This window comes from Lagopus leucura, unplaced genomic scaffold (genome assembly GCF_019238085.1).
Source record: "Lagopus leucura isolate 7727_CA_CO unplaced genomic scaffold, USGS_WTPT01 Super-Scaffold_73, whole genome shotgun sequence".
Taxonomy (NCBI): Eukaryota; Metazoa; Chordata; class Aves; order Galliformes; family Phasianidae; genus Lagopus; species Lagopus leucura.
Genome location: NW_024962252.1, coordinates 46354276 through 46372254, shown reverse-complemented (window position 1 = coordinate 46372254; position 17979 = coordinate 46354276). Strand labels below are relative to the sequence as shown.

Sequence of the window (17979 nt, the reverse complement as noted above, 5' to 3'; positions counted from 1 at the left end):
ATCAGTAAATTCATTAAACTCTTTTTGTACGTGCTGAGTTAATTCAGATTTTTTTAGACTATTCTGAATGCTGGTGTTCCGATCTGCAAAACAATTGCAACATTTTGATCGTTCTGGATCCTTTTTTTCTTAAGTGTTCTTAAAAAATAATGGTAATAATTACTGAGCAAGCAGGAATTTATGGTGGAATGATAAAAATCTGTGACCTAATTTTAAGTGCTATGGCATTGCGAGTGAGGCACAGGAGTATTTCCGTTTGATACACGTGTGCATGGCACACAAAGAAGTAAATGGCAACAAAATACCTACATACCAGGGCAAAGCAGTTACTTGGGTTATTTAATTGGTTTTCCTTGTGTGCTTGAGATATAAGTTCTATCAAACGCACAGCAGGCACAGAAGATGATGGAGCACGTAGTTACCTTGCTTGTTGCAGCCAAGGGCTCTGGAGCTGTATAGATGATGGACTGCAGAGCAGACAGCTTTTGACTGGTTACCTTCTGCCAAGGAAGAATAGGAGAATTATCTGCCCTCCGCATTTGTACAATCTCTTTTTCAAAAGACGACTGTCACCTTGGATCATAACACTTATAGGAGTGGTAAAACTTTTCTAATGGCAGCTGACATGAGAAATAAGCTTCTATGTTGAAGGAGCACAAATGTAGGCAGAAACAAGGTTAAATATATTTTTATAGTGAGGGTACTTCATTTTCAACAGGATCTCTGTCATTAGCAATTCCGAAATCTGAGTCTGGATGACTTTTAAGATACAGGTTATGCCCCAAAATTAAGTGTATTTGGGCAAGCCAGTTCATCTCAGGCCATACTAGTTCACTGCAAGCAGTCTGTCCGAATGTCTGCAAAGTCACACCAATAAAATTCACGCTTCTGCTGTCAGCTGCCTCTGCCCAGACGGTGTACTAAAAGCCTCCATCATATAACAACACCCATGCCCCCTGCCAGCAGCAGCACTGCCTCATCAGGGCTTTGCACCTGGGCAAATCCTGTGCTGGAGTGGTAGATACACTGTGTGTCCACTGTGTGCAAATATGTGGGCATATTTGTCTACCACAGTCAAAAGAAAAATGGAAAATCTGCCAGGCATGAATCAGTTAGTTAGGCAGGGACATATGCTTTCCTGGATGATCTGTGAAGCTTGGGTATATTTGGGGAAATGGATGAGTTCCTCAGAATCGCTGAATGTCCCCCTACTTCTCTAAAGCCTGACAGAAGCGGCTGATTCATCCCCCTGGTGGTGCTGCTGGCCCTGCAATGCCAGCTGAACTTCTAGAGGCTCACTTTCTGGCTCATGGGAAATTCTGCCATTTTAAAATTTCCCTTTTGACTTGCACCAGAACAAAAATTTAATTTTCCGTGAAATGGAATTTAAGGAACATTAATTTTAAAGCCACCAGAAGTCTTATTTCATCTGTATCATTTTGATTATTTACATAAAATATGACCACAAATGAATTCATGCAAACTTTAAATGACTCGTATTTCCAAAACCTGCCAAGTAACATTAGACATAATGAGCATCACATCTGCCTTGTTGAAGAAATTCAGCTTCTCATCTATGGAGATGTGTGTGTGCTAATCAATATTTTTTGGTTGAATGTTTTAATTCAGTCACCATTTCCAGAAAAAATCTTTCTGGATAGCTCTGCTCAGGAATAATTAAAAGCAGTGTAACACCACTGAAGCTGAGGAGGAAGGAGTAAGGTTTGCCTGTGAAGACTCAACCACAGTAAAGAAAAGAAAGGAGTTACCACAGGTGTTTGAGAGCCTTTTGGGCACCAACCAAAATATTCATGTTCCGTGAGGGCAAACAGCCAACCCTCATGGTGGCTGCATTGACAGAGCTGAAATTGTTCTTTCCCAAAGAAAACCCTGAAAAGATTACAGCAAAACTTAGACTTGGCATTTTTAAATAAATAAATATCTGTAATAATCACAGAAAGGAGGTGGCAGTTTGCTCAGGGCATGGTGATGATGACAGAGCCTTCCAGAATAGACCAGCAGCTCAGGTACAACCCTTATGTTTCTCCCTGATTCAGGGTTGAAACCCTGTTAAGTCGGTTCGAGTTATTGAACCATCTGACAAGACACAAGTTTCTGAGCTTTGAGAGAAGGTAGCAACTAGGTTATTTCTAAACTGGATCCGTTTTCTGATCAGCTTTGCTCTCGGGGCATCCACAGAGGGTGCAGGCGCAGGCTGTGTGTTACACAGGGTGGTGGTGAGCACTCATTGAGGAGGGCCCTTTCCCCAAAGTTTTGGCTGTGCTGCCAAAAGCCAAGCTGCAGCTTTGCTCAGAATGCTGTGAGCAGCCAATCCCTGCGGATGTGACATTTTGGATCTCTGCAGCAATTCCTAAGTCATTACTCATGTGCTTTATTGATAAAGAAAAGTTACTTTTTAATAAGCACGTTGTGTGTTACTAATCCAAGAACCTTAGGAAATCTAAGTGTTTTGAAGCTGTGGTTGCTTTTATCAAACAAACTGTAATCTCATTAACAAAGTAATAGCTATTTTGCATAAACCATGCTAAGTAGCTTATTTGTATTCCAGCTCTCTATCTGAGTGAACAATCTTTCCATTCTCTGCCTTGCATTTTTTCTTTATACTTACAACTAGTTCAGATTATTTGAATTTTGGCATGACAATAATGGATTTCTGATCTCCTGGATGTTAAACTTTACAAAAAATTAACATCAGTGAAATAAAGATGTGCTTGGCCAACTTGTAGTCCTCTTCCAGGATTCTTGATTGCCAAAGTTTTTCTGTTCAACACTGGTTATGTATGTTTCTGCTTTGTTCTTAGTCATCTGTACAGATGAATGTTAATCTGCCCATGCAAAATCTTCTGGCAGTAGTAATAGTGCACAGACATTTCCAATTGTAAATCAAAATATTTACTGAGTAGTAAGGCTTCCTATCCACTGTTATTTAAACCATCAAGATATGGGCTACATACAAAGTGGACATTTCTCTTGTCTCTTGTATAACTTTGAAAGAATGAAAAAAAATCTGATTATTGCTAAGTCCCTTGACCACAGCTTTTCCATGGAAACAGGAGCTGTTAGTGCCACTTTTCTGTCTTCATGGTCAAGATGTGTTGATTGCAATCCTGGCTGGTTTTCTTTGGTTGGTTAGTTGTGTGCTTTTGTTTGTTTGCATTTTTGTTGTTGTTGCTTGTTTCTTTGTTGTTGTGGTGGTGATTGTTTATTTAATTTAGGAAAGACCTTTGCCCAATAAATAAGATTTCCCAAAAATATAATTGTACAGTTGCCCTCCTTGCAGGTTCAGGTAAGAGGTACAGGGAGCTCAAGTCAAGTCCCTCTCCAATACTGTGGTTCAGCAGGAGACAGGCATGAGGTAGGACTCAAGACAATGGCAGCAGAGCAGAACTGGCATCCAGCTGGCAGCAGGACACCAGTTGCCCCACCTCCTTCACATTTGCTTGCTGTGCTATGCCAGTATGTTGTATGTCCCCGTCATACAGCAGGATCACACGGGGCATGTCTGTTCGTGGAGTTGTGGCGATAAGGAGTCTGTTGACAAAGGATTCAGAGAGGATTGGGCTTTGTTAGTCCCACTGCTTAGTGAGGGAAAAATCATTGCTGCCTGCTGCCTTTCCTGTTCAGCCAACAAGGACTGCAGTTCAAAGTCACGCTTGTCCTTGACTGGAAATGTGACTCCAAAAAAGACAGTAAATATTTCCTTCAGAGCTTTCACTTGCATTTCTTTTAAAGAAATACAAAATTATCAAGCCTGTTAGATTTTTCACTAACAAATATTTAAACTTTTTTTTACTAAGCAATTTTGCTGAAGAATGTCTTCAGTTTTGGGAAATAGGTTAATTTTGTGTGTGAGTCTGTTCTTTCTAGGGTGGCCACAGCTCACCTCTGTCTGGACTGGATCCTGATCACTGCTCTGTGAACAGGTACTCTGTCCTGATTTCAGCTGGGACAGAGCTGATTTTCTTCATAGTGCCTGCTGTGTGTTTTTGATTTAGGAGATTCCATGGAATTGTGGAATCATTTGATTTGAAAGGAACTCTAAAAGGCCATCTAGTCTAAATTCCCTGCAGTGAACAGGGACATCTACAGCTAGATGAAGTTGCACAAAGCCTGGTCCAGCCTGACCTTGAATGTTGATAACACAGTAATGTTTTAGTTGTTTCAGAACAGTGCTGCACAGTGCTAAGGACATTTAAGCTCTTCACACTGCCCTGCCAGTAAGGAGACTGGAGATGCACAAGGAGATGGGAGAGGACAGACCCAGGAGAGCTGACCCAGACTGGCTGAAGAGATTTTCCTTCCTATGTGGCATCATGTGAAGTTATAAATTCGGGGGACTTGGCCAGGCGGGGGAGCAGCCATGGCTTGGGGACGAGCTAGTGGGTGGTGAGCAATTGCATTGTGCATCACTGATTTTGTAAGTGTACATATAGACACACATACAGTTATCACTACTATTGTGTTTGGTTGTTGTTGTTTTTTTTCCCCTTTCCTTCTCTGTTTTAGTAGATAGTTTTTATCTCAACCCATGGGTTTTAGCTTTTTTTCCAATTCTCTCCCCCGTCTCATTAGTATGGGGGAGTGAGCAAAATGGCTGTGGTGCCGAGCTGCTTCTGGGTTAAATTACAACTCTGTGAACAGCTGCTCTCCACCAGTCCCACTACAGTGGTTATTGCTCTTGTACCTGGAACAACCCAATCCCACACAGTGTCTCCATTCAGCTGAACCTCATTTCTGGTAGAAAATTGGGAATCTTCAGAAACCATATACTCTCATCCTGAAACTTGGGATAGAAGTGAATTTAAATGGAAGCGTTTGTTCTTTTAAAACAAACACTGCAGAACAAATCCATTCTTTTCCCATCCCATCGCTTCTATGGCTCACAGCTGCCTCCTGGTGTGCTCTTCTTCTTGATTAGTAACAGAGAAGTCAGTGTAACATATAGAGGGTGCAGATAAGTGAGTGCTAAGGAGCTGCTCTACACTGACATCCCAGAAGGGCAGAACAAGGTTGCACTGGGCACAGCTGTGAGGTGGCAGTGCAAGGCTGTCCCTGCTTTACCCATGGCCCGCTCCCCCTGCAGTGCTGGCAGTTTGATGCACTAGCATTTGCTGGCTGACAGGTCATTTTTCACTTGGAAACATACAGAGCAGCATACGTGACAAAATCTACATCTAGAAACTGGCCGGTGTAACATTTGTCTTTTTCCCCAATTCATAACTGATTCTGACACTGCAAGTGAAGGAGTTCATATTAGTGATCAGGGCAATTGTAAAAGCTATATTGATTTTTTCTAACCTGCCTGATTTCAAATGTGTTATGCTATTTTTTATTGCTTCCTGGTTAGCTAATGCTTCTTGGTATTACTTTGCAACATCCCTGCTTGCCTTGTACTGCTGTAGCACAGTGCAATTTCCTCCTCTGCCCTCACAGGTAACAGCAAATGGACAGCAGGCACCAGATGCAAGACGTGCAGTTGTGCACAGCCTGCGTGGATGCAGTCCTGGGCCACCTGCTCTAGCTGGTCCTATTTGAGCAGGATTTTGGACCAGATGGACTCAGAAGTCTCTGGACGGCCGTGCCTTTCGTGGTGCAGGCTGACCTCAGCCCTGAAACAGTACAGCCCTTTGGGTGGCATTAATGCAAAAGCTGCATTTTGTTCTGTGGCAAAATATGCACAGGTATGCAGCTGTATTAGGTTTGAGGCATGGCTCTGGAAAGTAAATTTAAAATAATACAATAATACAAGATTTTAGCTATTGGTTCTTCTTGTGTGCTATAAAAGAAGCATGAGCTATGATGCCTCAATTGCTTTTAATGGCTTGTAAGGAGGATTTGCAGTACCTCAGTTTCAAGGTCCCTGTTTGACGTACTGGGAATAAAAAGCCTGGGTTTTCATAGGGGTACTAGAGTTACAGCACACTCAGGTCCACACCAGAAATGTCTTTGACACTGCTGTCAGTAGACTAAATCTCTTAAAATTATTAAAAGTGTGGAAGGCACTTTATGTAGGTTTTCACTTTTCTTTGCAACCAAATGTCAGAAAAATGCATTGCTGGTTAAGCAGGGTTGAGCTCTGGTTTATCCAAAGCTTACTGGGGTACAGCCTAGTATAACCTTGTTGAAAATAATTCACTGTGAAACAGATATAAGAATGGGCAAATTAGCAGTGCTGAGAGCCATGTGAGGGGCTGTGTGCAATTACCTTCTCCAACACTCTGTCTGCAAAGGAAAGAAAATCTTAGAGAGACATTTGCAGCTTATGCACTACTATTAGTGAAAGTCACGGTTAGTTGAACATGTCTGTTGTCTTTTACTCAGTTAATGTGACATGAAATAAAAAGGCATGAACGTGTATCATTCTCTTTTATACCTTCCTAGTGAATGCTGATTAATTTAACTTTCCACTTTCCATGCTGTACATTTACGCAGTAATGAGCTGTAGCCATCTACTGTCTTGAAATTCTTTTTTTTTTTTCTCCCCAGAAGGGAAGAAGGGCAAACAGCCCTTCATGTTTTTCCTGGCAATGTAGCATATATAGAAGACCTTATGCTTAACCCTGACACTGCATCAACAAATGCTAATTTACACAGGAGACTTCCTGCAACTGTGTAAGACCAGGGAAAGAGTTTTTAAGCCTGTGCAGATGATTTCAGCTTGTTAATGTGAATGTTTTGCCTTGGGGAAGTTTATGTAATGTTTTAACAGAACATCATCTGCATTTTTTCTTGAATGAGGAATCCACTGTAAGGGATTTTTTACTCATTAGAATGATAAGGTAAATACAATCCATCCTTGCTAGAAAACTGCCTATAGGCAGCTGTTTCTCTAGCATGAATGTTTAAGTGCAAAAAGCTGAGGCAGTAACATAAAAGAACTGCAAACTGATAAAATAGAAATTAGGGGAAATAATTCAGACAGATGTCTCCTGTTTGAAAAATGTCTGCTGATTTGAAAATATGTAACCTCAATTCTGTCTTTTCAGATTGTGGGCCCAATTTGTATAGAGGATGCTGATAGGCCTTTACAAGTTGATCAATATGATAGCATATCTATCTGTAATGGAGGCAAGACTACACAGTTAATTTGTACATATACTACAAGACATTGATTGGTTTATCCTTAAGTATGATCAAGGGAAAATGATGTCTCTTTTGCTTTAAACTGTAATCAAAATTTTAATACTGAGGAATAGAGGATACTGAAGCCTTTGTTTTCTTACTATGTAAAATCTAAAGCTCAAAAATATTCTGTTTCTCTTTTTTATTTTTCAGTGTTATTTTTAGACTAAGCAATAATGCTATGGTGATATGAGTGTGTGTTTGTGATAAAATGCTGAGACATTTTGGGTTTGACCAGAAATTCAGTCTAGGCTTCAGAACTTATTGTGAAAACATTTTGTTGAATTGCGGTTGGTTTTGGTATGAACATTTTCCATAAAAGAATGTAACAGTCCACTTTTATTTTGGCCCCTCTTTATTTTCCTTATGACCTATCACTCTTGCCAAGAAGGATGCTCAGACACTGACTTTTATAGGTCAAGAGGAAACCACAAAAACTATCCTTATGGTATTTGTTTAACCACTTCAGAGATTTACATGCAAATATGTCCATTCATACAAGTCATGCTGGCTCTTTCAAATCAGATTGCGTTTATCCAGAAATTGGGTAATTCTGTTCTCATATTCCTTTATTTGAATTTCTACAAGTTTGCCTAGTGCAGGTGTACCAGTACTTTACCCTAGAGTTCCCAAGGTCTTTCTTGAAAACCAGTGTGGTTTTCACACCTGAGGTATGAAAACAGTTTTAAACAGGCACTTACCCACCACTGCTGATAGCTTACATATATCATCCCTGACTTCTCCTAGAACTTCTCAGGGAATAATGGGGATGCATTAACAGTTTGTTCAGTAACTTCTACAGCCACTTAAAGTTTAAGACATCTGCTGCTCCTTATTCTCCACTAACGAGTTTCAGCACAGGAATCTCCCCAGCTTCTTCCACAGCAAATACTTATAAAAGGAATCCATTTAACTTCTTTGCAGTGGCTTGGCTAGGGCTTTCCCTCCTAGGGATGTCTGATCTTTATTTTAAAAGTGTGTTGAGTACTTTGACTCTTTGGAGGAGTAGAAGTCACAAATGTCAGGAAGATCAAAAAAAGGATAGACAGGAAGAGCTGCAGGTGTCTTTAATGTACTGAATACCCTGAGGACTCAAGTGCATTGTGGTATCAAATAAACTTTACATCATATGAATTGAAAGGGGTATGGACTCAGAGCAGCACTCTGGCTACTCTCTGGGTATGTGCCTGTAGGTAAATATTTACCTGTCATGTCAATATTTGGTGGCTCTCTCGTGGACGTATGCCTGAGAGGTAATTAGAATAGTTGTAATTTCCTAGACTACTCTACTTAGTGACTTTTTTTTTCATGCGTGCACACTTGTATGGATCCAAAGACTATCATTTATCAGTCTTAAGTATATGGACGGTTTTATTGTTTATAACAACAGAAACAACATGGCATCTGTACATCTACAATCATCTATAATTATTGCTGCAGCATGTGCCTTCTATTGTAGATTGAAAGGCTTGCAAGAAATTAGTGACAAATACACATTTTTAAGTTTTCAGGTCCATTTTCTTTCATCATCACTTCTACGGATCTCTTCCACACAGTTTCTTCCATTCCTGCTGCTTTTATCTTGGTAGCATTATCTGTTTTCCCTTATTGTTAGTTGTATGACGGCAACCTGCTGGTTTTTCAATGGCTTCCAACAGCATTTATTATCTAGCACTGTTCTTCAATCAGTAAATCTCAGAAGCACAGTGCACTCAGGGGTACTCAGATAATGGGTTACAATCAACAACATTACAGAGATGTGTTCTCCTATCTTTCTTTAGTACTTATTTGTGCATTTGGCAGAGAGTCATAATACCAACATTTGAAATTGTAACAGAGCTTTCTTTCTAAGGGTCTGCAAATGATTTTCAAAGTACTGACAGATTCACTCTTTCAGATGTGCTGGAGAGTTCAGTGTGTCCCAGTTACACTGGGAGTAACGATTCCCATTTTGCAGGCATGGAACTAAAATTTCACCTTGTTTTAACAAATCCATAATTAGAAAAGAAGTTCTTTATTTTCTAAGCATTTCCCGAGATTCCCTTGATGGAGAACATACAGGATAGCTGGAGCTGGTAGATTTTCCTGGAGCTGTTTGGAGGCAGAGGTGAATTCTATGATGAGATGAGAGTGACAGAGTAACTTACTGTCTTTTCAGTTCAGTTCAGACAGCTAAAAATCAGTGTAGAAAAGGTGGGTTGGCACACTGACCAGAAGGTAACAGGGGTGCACCTTAGTGGGGCTGTCTATCTGAGTACAGAGAAGCACACAAAAAAGATGGAAGACAAGCTGAGAGATGGAGAAGAAGTCTTGGTGACACACCTAAGAGAAACTGTGTTAACCGGCAGCGCTAGCTACTGAGAAGCAGGACAAGCAATGAAATGTTGTCCTATTGTCTGACTATCAAACAGTCCTATTTCTCAAAAATATTTAGGTAGTTCTCTACTCCACAGTAGATTGAGTGTAGCCAGTGCCAACTGGAGAGGCACAGGGTCAAAAGAATGGCACTTATAGTCAACTTAAAGGAGGGCAAGGAAGGAGATGCTGCTTCAGTTAACTCCCTGTTTGCCAGGAGCAAGAAAAATAGTTTAAAGACTGTTAGGCAAAAGAAGTGATATTAAAAATAATGCAGGGGATCTACTCCACCTTAGATATTGGCAATTTTCTAGCACAACTCAGGGAAATTAACTTAAATACCAACTGTTCTGGCAGTGGTTAACAAAAAAAGGTTAGCACTGTCAGGCTAAAAAAAAAAAGACTTAATTGAAGTAATTTGCTGTACCTTCATAAAAGTTCATAGTGTGCTGAGAAGCTTTCAGGTTGCAAGTGTATTTTATATGAAAATTTTGCTTGGAAAAAAAGACCTATTTTAAAATGCTTATAGAAGCTGATACTGTTACCTTGTTGCTGGTTTGCTGTCTCAGTGAATATGGAATACTCTTGGTTTATAAATTCATTATTTGTGCTGAAGTGAAGAGGAAGGACTCTTTCCCTGACTTCATTGGCCATTTTGTGCAAGTAAATGAGAAGAATGGACATTGAGTTTGGTTCATTCTGGTAACTTGTTCCGTTTTGAGGTCTGCTTTTTTTAATTGATGAATCAATTAAATTTTTAATTGATGAATCAATATTTTTTTTTCTCTGCCAAAAAAACCCAACATTCTTCATTTAACCCCTCATCCTCTCCCAAGCCCTTGTGGCTTTTCTCTCCAGTACCACTGTAGCTGATGGTCACTTAGGTACAGTCTCTGGACAGCTGTAGTTCTTTAGATATCGTTGTCGGTGTTTTGATTTATATAAGAAATGGAAGAAACTAATTGGAACAGATTTTCAGGAAGCTGTATAACCAATGCCTTTTCTCTGAATCAGTATCAGAAACATCTGCATTCCTTAAACATGTGAAAATAACTTGTCCATAAAACCCTCTAACTGACATTTCAGTATTTTCACGAGGGTTTACCTCCCTGGATTACTATGTGGTGTGCTGAGACTTTCTTATTATCTAACCTAAATTTTCTTTACTGCAAATCCACTGAATTATTATTCTACTCTTCAATGACATTCAGTCACCATCTTTTTTTTGACACACACTGTACCCTGCTTCTAGGAGGATCTGTTCCGTGATCTTCCCAGGGACAGAGGTGAGGCTCACTGACCTGTAGTTCCTCAGGTCTTCCTTTCTCTCTTAAAAATGAGAGTAATTTTTCCCTTTTTCCAGTCACAGGGGACTTCACCAGAGAGCCATGATTTTTCAGATACGATGGAGAGCGCCTTGGCGACAACATCAGCCATCTCTGTCAGAACCCTAGGGTGAATATAATCTGGCCCCATGGACTTATATGCATTCAATTGCATGAGGAGGTCTTGGACTTGTTCCACTGTTACAGTGGGACGGAATCCGTTCCCCTCACCTGGAGTTTCAGATGAGACAGACTTTCTTGCAGGCATATTGTCAGGCTGTATTCTGAGTACAAAATGGGACTGTACCAAAGGCTTACTAACATCAGGACAGTCTGCATCAGTAATTTCTTCCTTTACATGAGATTAGTCATCTTTTCAAATAAAGAGATGAAAAGATTTTTCATAGCTTGTTCCTGATAAATATAATATTGTTAAGGAAGGACCTGCTTTCAGAGTTAAAAACTGTACGGTTACATCAGTCAAGATAGTGGAGCATCACCTCTCTTGGTAAGAAACTAGTAACTTTTATCCATTCTCATCTTCAGACAGATGTAGTTTTGATATCCTCTTTCAGCTTATTTTCTTGTCAGACATATACTAGCTGAACCACAGCCATTTTCTGAAGATGTTAGCCAGCCCATTGATGTTAATGGAGGATTTTCTATTACCTTAATTGGACATAACTCTTACTGAAGCCAAGAGCAGCTGAAAGCATGTTTCCATGCCAGCAAAAAAGAATAATTACTTACAGAAAATATTACATCCTGACAGTCCCAACTGTCAGTCTGCCATCCCTGTGGCTTGTCTGTTTTAGTGTATATTGATTCAGTTAACAGTTACTTTATCTTGCAGTAACTGAGGTAGATATAAAGCTATGTTGTCCATAATATTAAATTACATAAATGATACAAATGTGGTGGAAATATATTTTTTATATTACAGATATTATAGCAAATAAAAGCAAATAAGGAATTAATGCTTTAAATACCTTTCCCATTTTCCATTAGCACATACTTCCTTCACATAACAGTACTTGCCCTTCAATTTGTATGGGAAGACATAACAGTAAAGCCCAGGCAACTTTTAAATAATTTCCCAGTGTGTTTTCTTCCTTGCTTCTTTTCCATTCACCTTCTTGTTTTCTTTCTTTCTTTTTTTTTTTTTTTTTTTGTTTGTTTTTTTCAATCTCCTGTTACTGTTTTCTGATCCTCTTCTTTTCCAGTAAATCATCATCTCACCGTCCTCCATCCCCAGTATGGCAGAGTGGAAGGAAGGAGAGCACCAGGATTTGGAGGAATGGCTCTCATAATAGAAAGGTAACTGTCCAGCTGGAATAGTCCCAATGCTTTCTTAAATGCCACTGAGGTGCAGATTGCCAGGGCTAGCTCCTACCAGGGACTTTCTCGTTGACGATGAATACAGGAACCAGCTGGGTAAGTGCACGTGCTTTAAGCGTGAATGAATGGACTGGAAGTTTCTGATACAGGTTGTTTTGCACTAAATGTCAATTGTAGTTCTGCCTGATCTCTTTCTGAGGTAAAATATAAAACCTAGAGTTTATCTGTGTGCTTTGGAGGACAGTAATGTATGTTTTCAAGATAAGTGTAAAGGGTGAAGCTTGGATAGCTCAAAAACCTTCCTATGCAAGGCTGAAAAGTAGGTATTTCCAGAGCAAGCCTATAACCTTGCCAAACAGCACACTGCTGTTTAGAGTAGCTTTTGTATTACTAGTTTTCTCCCTTCCAATGGGCTACGCTACTATTATGTCTCTTTGCATAATATTTACCCTATGTCTGTAATCACATCTGTTAAAAGGGACGTTACCCAGCCAACAGTACTTTTGGTGGCATATGGTGCTCTTTAATTAAATGTAAGTACTCATAAAAGCATTGAGTGTGCTCTATTTTTTAGGCCTCCAGCTATCCCCCGTGGCTCCCTTTATTCATTTAAATGCATCATCAGAAAGTCAGAAGGCCTTCTCCCTAATATACCAAACATAAAAATGGAACCTGAAAGCATAATAATAGAAGTACATGGTATAGTTTGCGGAGTTCAGTGTATTTAAATCTTGGAGTGGAAACCTGCCTTCGCTTATAAGTAAAGAAATCAGCTGTGTGTTTCCATGAAGAGAGAAAGTTACCTTTTACTAAAAAATAGATGTGAGAATGTTGTGAGCTGAATCATGGCTGCGATACCAGAATCTGGTAAAATTGTGAGCAGTAGAATAATGTACTTGGGTTTTTTTGTTTAATTTTCTTTATTGGGCTCTTCTCTGGGCATGGAGTGATGTCATTTTCAATTCTTATTTCATCTTCTTTTGAAGTAACTGTTGTGGAAAATAGAATATTTTTGTTTTGCTCTCTAGTTTTGCAAAGAAAAAAAACTACTGAAAAATAGCATTGTTTTACTTTTTAAGGACTTCACAGATGGATCATGCAGCTTTTCTACACCAACGCAGAATGCAGTGTTAGTTGAAAAGATTTTGCTGTGTCGCATTAATCCACTGCCCATCGTGGACTATACAGGCATAGTTCTGAAAGCTTTAAGTAGACTTAAATAAAAAAGTCTTTATAGCCCAAACACACAACATGACAACCGACAGTTGGTTGTACACAAAGAAATAAAAGACCTCATTAGTCAGTAAAATAAGCAACAGACTTAGCACAGTAACCATGGCTTCTGGTAGTCATCACAGCAAGCAAAGTTTTAAGAACTAGTCTGAATGAGTGAATGAATAGTCTGAACAGTCTGAGGGAGTTTATAAAGTGCTTACATCTGGGTTACCTTTCATACTTAACAGAACAGTGAACCAGGAACATCATGGGTATGAGATACAGTTTGGCACTGTAAGCCTATCAGTATCTTGGTACTGATCAGAAAAAAAGGGTCGGTGAGGTAAGATAGAGTATGGGATACCTTGAATGGGAAAAGTACCGCAGCTAGACTTTAAAGGAAAAAGCAGCATGAGTAGGTAGATGCAAGGTGAGATACAAAAACAATGGTCTAGAAAATCACTCCTTGCAGATACATTCTGAATGGACAAGAGCAGATCAGACATGACTGTGTCTATCAAAGCCAGGAATAGGATGTCATGGAAACAGATGCATGGAGATGAAAGCTTCTCACTTCAGTCCCTCACACACCCCAGGCTGCCTTGTTAGGTTTTCATGGCTTAAAGTGCAGGCTTCAGCTGTCTCAGTAATCCTACTGTCACTGGAGAAACCATTAAGGTTAAGATGAGCTCACAATGTTAGGCTTTCACTTTGCTGTAAAAGCATAAACAACTCAAGATTTCTTGGTATGATATTTTAGATGTCACCCTCATCCTAAGAGATTCACAAACAGAAATTTCTCTTGAAAAATGTGAATTATGGGCCACATCTAAATTGTTCTGCAAATCAGACTGAAAATTCCACCAATTTTCTGTATTGCAGACTTAATTTTCCAAAGAAGGAACAAAGTGTTACATATGAAGCCCAGTAACAATAAGGGTTCTGGGCCCTCCTGAGAATAGAGAGGTCAAATCCTCATTGCACTTTTTCTGATAAAATTCACCTATTACACATTGAGCGTTATGAGGGAACAGGGCAGTCTTGAAGCTCATTAAAGTTTTCCAGTCTGTGGAAAAAAAACAACATTTCTTTAAAATATTTTGGAAAGTAAAACCAGAGAACTAGAGTAAAATTTATGATGGATAAACCTTTATTTATACTTTTTTTTCTTGGTTTTACTTGGATAATTTTATCATCTTCCATGTGATGTGCTTATTCAGCTCAACCACCAGCAGATCTTTCCATTGCAGTACAAAGAAACTGGCAGTAAATTACATAGTTCAGACAACCTTTTTTTTTTTTTTTTAATATATCCCAATGTTATCAACCTACTTCACTAGCTGTAAGAAGATGCACCACAGTACAGTCAATACAGGAATTCAGAGCAATGCATGTATTTGGCAACAAGATCTGGTAAAATTGTTTTTTTTTTTTGGTTTTTTTTTTTCCCAAGTCTTGGCTTTAAAACAGATCTCTCCCAAGAGCTGTAGTGACTTTATCTTTCCAGCTATCCATTTTTTGAATGGATACGTATCCTGTCTCAGATTATTAACTTGTATACATATACAGTTTACAACAGGTACAAGAAGCTGGAATTCATGGCTTTGCTTCATGGTATTCTCACACCAAACTATTGAGTAACTATATTGGAACAGCAGCTATTCCTGTTATTGTTCAAAGTTGCAAAGGGTTTAGTGTCAGAATCTACCATAAAGAGTATCAGAACATCAGTCAAATCAAGAAGCGGTGTGAAAACTTGCTGCTAGCTCCATTTAGTTTGAACTGCTAGCTAATTTGCATTAGCTTTCAGAGCTCTTAAATGTTTGTAACAAAAAAGTTTCAGTAAACCTTGGTATGTTTCAGTGAGATAAAAAATGTTCAGCACAGTCCTCTATCTCATGCTTTCCCAGGTCAGTTTAGCCCAACCTTGGGACAGCACTGATTTTTTCAGCAGCTATCACTTGACTGAGACATCAACTTGCATATGAAATAATCAGGTGAATTGAAAAGATGTTACATGGCCTGCTACCACTTTTCTCAGCAAATCAGATGTTTTCCATTGCAAAACAACAATTCTTAAAATTACTAACAATCTCTTTTCACTAACACATTCAAATTAGCTACATATTTCTAACATCCCTACTGAATGACATTATTGAGTATAGTTAGTTATTTAAAAACATTTTTTAAACAAAGATGGGAGGGAAACGAAGGAAACTAGAGAAGAAACTAATGTATTTTTCAGTACCCAGCACTTTTCATTATGTTTTTAATGTTATAGCTTTGTACTGAGGTCCAACTGAAATGGGGAATTCTCTGTATAAAGCAGTTAATTTCTTGCAGCATTAGAAGCAGGCAGCATAGGCCAACATTTGGAGGAGAAAGACGTATTGCTATCTCCATTTTGCATTCAGTGGAGTGATGAAGGGAGGCCAAAAATACAGGCCGAAGGTCAGCTGGGCGGACTTTGTTAGAATCAGAAATAGAAGCATAATGGCTGGAGCCCTTAGTCCCAAGGCCAGCCTTGCTCTCTGACATCTCTGATTGCAGCTAAGATGTTTTTTTATAAACTGAAAAACCTCAGAAAGGTTGGTTCAGATAAGCATTCATTCTTCTGAGTGCTTATCTCAGCCTAACTCAAACCCACTGACTCCTCTAAGCCTGCAAAACAGATGTATTTCAAGAACTTTTAAAAATATTTTTCTCCACTTTGAATTCCAGTTGGAAGCAAGTTATATGAAAATGAAAGATAACATGAGGCAAATATATTTACTTGCAAATCCCAGAATGATTTGATTTTACCGGTTTCGGTGTAAGTCACTCTGGTTCCCTTTTTTTCTCTCCCTTGTGCACTGATGAAAAATCAGATTCAATTACTTGAATGTGTACTAGAACTAAAGCAATAGATAGGAGTTTTGCATGGGCTGCATGCCTAAAATATTGCTGGCAAAGAACTCCAGTCTCCACATCTCCAAAGCAAATGAAGGACTTGTTTGTGAATGTGTTATAAAACAATTAAAATTGTATGTTTATGATAATAGATCATGTGATCAGTAAATTGTGTAGTATTTATTAAGTAGTGAGATCAGGCTTGGCAACAGAAAAGGCAAAGCACTTTGTTAGCAGCACCGTGGCTTAATTCACTCTGATTTGGCTTGGGTTCTGAGAAGATTTATTCTATATTGGATGTGCCTAGAGACTGCAGGTATGAGAGCTGCTCTGAAAGTAGTGCCTCCTTTTTTATGATATCAGCCTATGATGTCAGAGATGGATGGTGGTATGGCAGTAGAGGTTGAACCTTGCCACCAATGTTCTGTTACATTTTGTTGCTGTGACACATGGCAGCAGAGGGACAATCTAACAGAATGGTGACTGACATCAAAATGCGTATGAAGCAATGGTGCATCGCTGAATTCCTCCATGTGGAAACAAATGGCACCCACTGACATTCACTGCTGCTAGTTGAACGCTTATGGAGATCAAACAGTGGATGTGAGCATAGTGAGGTGGTGGGTGGTGTGTTTCAGCAGTGATGACAGCAACATGAAAGATAAGCCACGTTCTGGATGGGCATGCACAGCTGTCACACCGAAAAATGAAGAGTGTCTCAATCAGCTCATCCATGCAAACTAGTGGATTATGACCAGGGAACACCCACTGTATAGTCCAGATTTGGCATCTCCTGACTTCCATCTCTTGAGGCCAATGGAAGATGGACTACATTGGCAACACTGTCGAAGCAGTAACACTATTGTACCACTGTACCACTGTAGCAGCTCTGGTTCATCAGTGGGAAAAATGCCTAGGTAATGGTAGTGACTGTGCTGAAAAATAGTGTATTACAGCTGAGAATTTGCTCTATCAAACAGTGTCATTGTGCTCTCTGTATTTGTTGTAGTTTTCATTGAAATGAATAGGAGACATTGCTTTTGGAGCAACCTTTGTGTTTGTGATCCACCTCTATAAGAAGTTGTAACAGGCTGGTGCTACTATTCAGTGCCAGCATCGCTGAGATCTTCCCATTACAAAGACCTGAATTTCACTTTCTTCAACTCCAAAAACCTGAAATGGTTTGGGCCTAAAATTTTCTGTGCCGTACATCAGTAACAAATGGAATAGGATATAGAATAGGATATAGGTAGAATAAAAATCTTAAGGAGTTCTGGCGAGGGGCAAGCAGTAAAAGCTGGAGTTCTGAAGAACAAGTGGAAAAACTTCTGCCTGCGTCAGTTGTCCTCTCCCATGCCTGGAATGAAACTGACATTGAAGTGCTGCAGCCATTTGGGCCATGACCTGACTCAGAATCTGAGAGACTAAATGTTTATTCTCCTTTGACTATAAATTGACCATAAATTAATTTAAGTAATAGAAATGGTTAGGTGCGTGGCAACTTGTCCATATAATAACCATTTGGAAGTTAGAGCACAGCTCCACAGTTTGTTTTTCAGAATCAGGAATAATGTTTAGCTGCCCCATGTGAATATGCACTTAGAATATGTTACAAAAGCCAGTACGTAAGAATGAAAACTCCCATGGAATTTTAATTAATCCCCGTGTGTCCATTACAATAGTCTTTAATTATTACAATTATTACAATTCTGAA

At 39.3% G+C, this 17979-nt stretch overlaps 1 long non-coding RNA gene across 13 annotated transcripts in view; it reads left to right on the top strand.

The window, feature by feature from the left end:
• The window catches only part of LOC122194320, an 88118-nt gene that overhangs the window by 1204 nt on the left and 68935 nt on the right, over positions 1-17979 (top strand). For all 13 annotated transcript variants that reach the window (XR_006183108.1, XR_006183110.1, XR_006183105.1 and 10 more), the window contains one exon: positions 12047-12140. This is a non-coding gene — a long non-coding RNA (uncharacterized LOC122194320). The remainder of the gene's footprint in view (positions 1-12046; positions 12141-17979) is intronic.